The sequence below is a fragment of the Mycetomoellerius zeteki genome, unplaced genomic scaffold (genome assembly GCF_001594055.1).
Source record: "Mycetomoellerius zeteki isolate Tzet28-1 unplaced genomic scaffold, Tzet1.0 scaffold481, whole genome shotgun sequence".
In the NCBI taxonomy this organism is placed as follows: Eukaryota; Metazoa; Arthropoda; class Insecta; order Hymenoptera; family Formicidae; genus Mycetomoellerius; species Mycetomoellerius zeteki.
Window position 1 is genome coordinate 147819 of NW_017257481.1, and position 6000 is coordinate 153818.

General features: G+C 44.4%; 1 protein-coding gene across 2 annotated transcripts in view; it reads right to left on the reverse strand.

Annotated features, from left to right (window-relative positions):
* The window catches only part of Eip93F (Ecdysone-induced protein 93F), a 56685-nt gene that overhangs the window by 49416 nt on the left and 1269 nt on the right, over nt 1–6000 (reverse strand). The gene's annotated exons all lie outside the window — the stretch shown is intronic.

Genomic DNA, 6000 nt, shown 5'->3' on the forward strand with positions numbered 1-6000 from the left:
AGCCAGGGGCGTTAATTACGCGAAATTAGCATCTAACTTCCAACACGACAAGAGAAACTTCTCGCGTAGTGCGGACGGGGGAGGGGGAGAAGGAAGGGGCGAAGAACACAGGAGTAGTTGTAAATTGCTTTATCGTATTGCGGGCTTCTCGGCGGCGCATTCGGATGAACGGCGAATGAGGCACGGGGAAACGAAGTAACTGATTTATGAACTGGAGTTACGAGACGTCGTCTAACACGATGGGAGATCGGTTGCGTGCCCATGAATGTCAAATAAACGTACGACATGGATTCATCGGAGCGCAGCTTATCGTCACTGACATGCCATTTTAATCAGTTAGGATACTTAGACAGGATCCTCCGAATTCTCCGTTAGGATAGCCGGTTTATCTATACTTTATTCGTACCAGCTTTGCCATTCTACGACTACCAAATGCTAACGTTGTTCGTTAACGAGCTAGCTGGCCGCACTAATTATCCCCAGGGTCTACGTAATCACTTAATACCTTGTTATCCGATTGTATCGGACGTTGACCTATTTTGCAGTTTCGAAACATTCGCCACTCGTGTGTCTGGACGATTATTATTTAAAATGGTCTTTCGCACATTGATACATAGTCGACCATTGAGAAACTTTTCCTTCGTTGCGCTGAGGCAATCGGTTATGCAAGTGCGAAGTTCCAAAGCGGAACGATTTAATTGCCGCGACGAGTCCGGTAAGATTAATATATACGAGATTTATTTAAAAAGTGGTTGAAACAAACTATATATATAAAACAGCTTTTAAAAAACTACAAAACAGATTAAGAATGGATACACAATGCATTATAAATTTTGCAAAATTGTGACAGTTTTATATTAATTACAAAATAAACGAATCATAATAGAAATTATGGATTGTGTCAGATGTGAATTTTTTTACTCCTTGTTTGATCGGTCTGTTTTTTTACTACATATCGATATTTTATCCTATGATTTAACTTTTGTAATTTTCATATCTAAAAAGAACTATTATAAATTAAGTTCGAGACGTTCCATGAGTTTTTTCGTTATTATTTATGTGAATAAAACAATATTAAGTCATCTGTTTTGGTCCGTCAAAATTTGGTTTTGGTTAATTTTTAATTTGTAAAATACTATCATAATAGAAATGTTGATATAATATAGTTATTTTTTTTATTTTCACATCACAACAACTAATAAATGAAGTTAATTTATTATTTTTATAAAAATTATATCAAAACTAGATTAATATTGTATTACAGTTGTATTTTGTTCAATAGCATTACAATTTAATCTAAATTTTTGAAAAATAGCCTTAGTACAACAATAAGTTTCAGAAAAGTATATCGTTTAATAAATGATTTAAAATTTTAGCTACTGACGGAAGCGTACAATACTAAAAGTTTAATTAAACTTTACAGCGATCTTTATTTCTTTCTTCTATCAATAGTATCGTAAGACCTTCCGGATTACGCACACAGCAATTCGTTTTACTGCGTATTACGATTTATTTCTATCCGCTTTCCCTTCGAGTGCTAATGTCGCTTTGAAGTTCCTCGAAGTTTCCGTCGCCGTCGCATCGGTCGCCAAAATAGGGGAAAAAGCGAAGTAACGGGGTAAGCGAGAGACGAGAGGGAAACGGACGTAGAGAAGATGTGTCATTTTCGTCAATTTAACGGACCCCCTTCCTCCTACGATCCCCAAGCAGCTCGCGGCGCTTGGTTCCCACCGTGCCCTACCAACTTCCGCCCCTGGCTTGCTCCCACCCTCATCTCGTCGAAGCGAGGTCAATCGACGGAGAGGGCTGAAGACGACCCCCACCCTCTTGCAACGACCCTCCCTACCACGGCTACTCAATATCGTTTCATTACGCACCCTGCTCCACCGACTACCCAACCACCCTTTTCTCTCCCTTTCCCTCTTTCTCTCTCGCTTTCTCTTCTGCCTCGGTTTAACCCCCGACGTACTCCTCACTTCGCTCTCCTTACGTCCCTACGCTCCTACCACGGCGACGAAACACGAACGCCGACGAATTTTTATTGTTACTTCTCGCGCCGCTTCCTCTGACCTCCCGTCACCCACTCCCATCCACCCAACGCCTTCTCCTCTCCCTTTTTTATGTGCCTTTTAACGATCAGCAGTAACTGCGCCCATCTACCGCCCCCTTGCTCGCGCCTGCCTTGCCTTGCCTTGCATTGCGTTGCCTTGCCCTGCTTGCCGAACCTTTTCGGAAAGGGAACGGATGCGACTGAACAATAAGAAAAGGGATGATACGTAACACGTCAAAATATATTGCTTCCCAAGTTTGTGTTCGGTTTTCATTTATAATTTCTCTCCGGCACGAATTATTACGGGAAGTAATCGGACTAATCGGAAGTGATGTCCTGTACAATCTTAACTGCTTGATCGGTTCAAGTTTTAGAGATGGATGTCACGCTTTAGTGGTCTTTATACATTCTCAGCTCTCTAAAGAACTATTAATATTACATCTTTCACAAAGCTATAGATCCTCTATAAATCTTCTACTAGACAATGAAATATTACCGGATACGTGTGTAACAGTGGAGTGCATACCCGCATAATTCATGCTTTGCATGAATAAAAGGTAAGTATGCTAAATAGATGGGCCTTCACTTTTCTTAACATCAAACAAATTAACGCGATCATTTTGATGACTCGGAAGTGACATTTGATCCTAGCCTTACTTGATAGAACTCTTTATACATCATTTATTTCTTACACATACTCTGATAGCTTCTCACTTATGATAATCACTGATACGCGAAATTTTCTTTCTAGCCGCATTCTTTGAGGTTACACTCTATATTCTTCTCTTTGTAAAGACGTTATAGTAATAAAGTCTTACAGTCTTAAATCTTTACTAGTGATAGGAGCTGAAATTATCACTCTTTATTTAGAAAAAAAAACGTTATAGCTGTTTTTTTTTTTCGATTAGGCTTTATTAAATTATAATAATTCGTCCTCACTGAAGCAGATCGTGCTGATCGACATATTAGCTTTTTCTTCTTTGTAAAAAAAAAAAAAAGAATAAAAACCGCAATAACACAATCGATTTCGAAGAAACACAAGTCATTATTCAATTTAATATAGTCTAACCAAAGAAAACAAAACTATGGCCGGTATTCATAGTCGATCTTCTTATATTTAAGACTGTTAAAATATCATGAACCAATCAGAGAGCTGTATTAACATCTTAAAACATTACTTAAGACGGTCTTAAAATAAAAACCGATTATGAATACTGATCCATGACATTCTTTCTAAACAAAGAGCGATAATTTCAACAGCTATCACTAGTAAAGATTCAAAATCGTAAGAGCGCGACTCGTTCCTCTAAGCAGTGGCCTCTGTCTCGTCTAATCGCGCACGTGCACACGCGTCACGCCGTTGCCTCGCAACTGCGTTCCACAACGGAGATCCCTTTACCTATACTACGCCGATCCACTTCCGCGTTTTCACGTCTGCCGAATCCGCCTCTGTCGTGCAGTCGTACGGCGTCCACGTCGTGACGGCGCAATAATGCAATCCAGACATCGTTACTGCCGACACTCGCGGCGCACGGTGCCCTCGCGAGATCGCGACTCCCCGTTGGCCCTCGGTTCTTCGGTACCACGAAAGGCGGGACAGCGCGGGGGAAGAGGCTTCATTACGTCCAATTCCATGTCCTCTCGCCGGCAGCCGGCGATGGATATCGCGCGATTACGTGCGTGCAAGCCGACGACGGGGATTACGCTATGCGTGACGATTACCGCGCGTCTCTCGTCGCGCTTCGCTCGGCACTCGCGATATCGAAACTTCGGAGCACCGAGACCGATCACCGGCCGGTGAGCGACGTGCGCGTAACAGGTGTAACTAACTCCTTCGAAGGGCGAGGAGTCCTGCCGCCTCGGCGGAGTAACAGTTTCCTAAACTTTGGAAGCTGTCCTTGTAAATTGTATAAAAGGATGACAACCTCTTTTCTGAAGACACCACCTTTAGAATTCACTCACTGAAGACACAACTGACACCTTTTGCCGTGCCTTGACCACATAAGCTGTGCCTACCGGTGTCGCTTATCTACTTCGATGGCCATTCACTCGTCATCTTTCTTTCCGAACACTTTCGTCTCATCCTTCGCTGTGACGCGTCGTGACGTGCCGTCCCAGTAGCCGTCGTTAACTGATAATACAATGCGTACACTTGCGCGAACCATTTGGAACACTACCGAGATTTTGAAAGCCGGTTCCACCCTCCGTCACCTTTTTCCGAACGCGCACTGGTCGATCCTCCAAGATCGTGGAAGTCTCGAGAGGAGAGGCAGAGGAACGCGACGCATACATGCAACTCGTGTCGCCTCTGCACCCTCATCCGCCCCGCTCGCCTCCTCCACTTTCCGTCGAACTTCCACTGTCGGTCTCTCTTTTTAGGACCTTTTCGCTACGGAAGACGAAGATGAAATACGAGAGAAATAAAGAAGGAGTAGAAGGTAGGTCGAAGGGGCGAGGAGGATGGCGAGAGCGGAAGGGAGGGTGTCTCGAGGAAGGATTCGCGAAAATTTCTCGACCACCAGCGGCAGCTGCGTTCCAAAATGAGGAGCGACGCGAACGAGAGGTGGCGGCGGATGATGACGGTGGAGGAAGAAGGGAGAGAACCATGGAGGGCGCGCAGCGGACAGAGAGGGGAATCGGGGCCAAAGAGACGGAGGGTGCGAAGCGGGAGAGGTCACAAAAGTGGAGGAAGTAGCGTAACGGCGAGTGCACGCAACACCGACGCGTGCGGAAACGTGCCTTCCGCGAGTACCGGAGCTCGCCCCTTGACGGACTAACCGAAAGGCAAAGAAGGGGAAGTCGGGATGGAAGAGGGTTGGTGGGAGACGGTGACGGCGGGAGAGGATGAAAAAGGGGGCAGGTGGGAAAGGAGGACGGATAGTCGTAAGAAGAAGAAAAGAAGGTTTCGGGCGGCGGCCGGGATCGCTCGGTTGTCTGTGGTCAAGGCACGCAGCTTGTGCAGTATTCTCTGCGCGTCTGACGATGCCCGCCTGCTACCCCTCGGCGACGCCGAACGAGGGGTAAACGTCGCCGACGTGGAAGGGTGGACTGAAGAGGAGGAGAAGGAGGAAGAGGAGGAGGAGGTCGTAGAGCCTGTCTCGCGAGCCTGATTTCGCCACCCTTCCCTGTACGGGAAATTGCACGCGCGGCGCCTAATTCTTCTCGTAGCTTCTCGTACCGATAACGGAGACGCCGGCGCCAATCTCCTTTTCCAATTTCAAATTTCGATGGATGATCTATTTCTCACTTGAACACCACATTTATATATTTTTTTTATAAATTCGCGGTTTTTGACACTATTCTAAATATCTGGCCTATTGTTTTTCTGTTGCTAAGTTCATTCTCGATATTGATGAAAATCAGACAGTCATATATTGATTGCCGTCCGAACGTGTGGTTTAATCTTTATATAGACCGATTATCGATTATCAATCTCAGGAAAGAGAATAATTATATATTCGCAAGAATCTATCCACGAAAAACGGTTATAGGAAGTTATCTAGCTATCGAGTACTAAATTGCATTACACAATGTATATAGTTATGTAACTTAATATAGAAAGACTATATCCGTGATAATTCGATTTATGAAACATGACAAAAATACTCAAATGATTTTGAAATCGCAGGTAATTAATTGCGTTAGTTAATTGTACGATTGTTATATTAGAGATGTGATTTTCGGTAAAAGAAACCGCAATTACCTCTTCTACAATATAAATAGATAATCAAGAGGAAGACGTTTTCTCAACAGACGCACTCACGAAAACTTCAAACCGCACGAGAAACTACTCACAGAATATTATCGGATTTTCCGGCAGCGTGGTACCACCCTGTTGAACGTACAGGCGCGAGTAGGAGTCACGCCTGGCACATAGTCAGCCAGGATTCGGCGTTTCGTTCGCAACAGGTCTCAACCACCAGCGTGTTTTCTCTTTCCCGCGCTCGCTG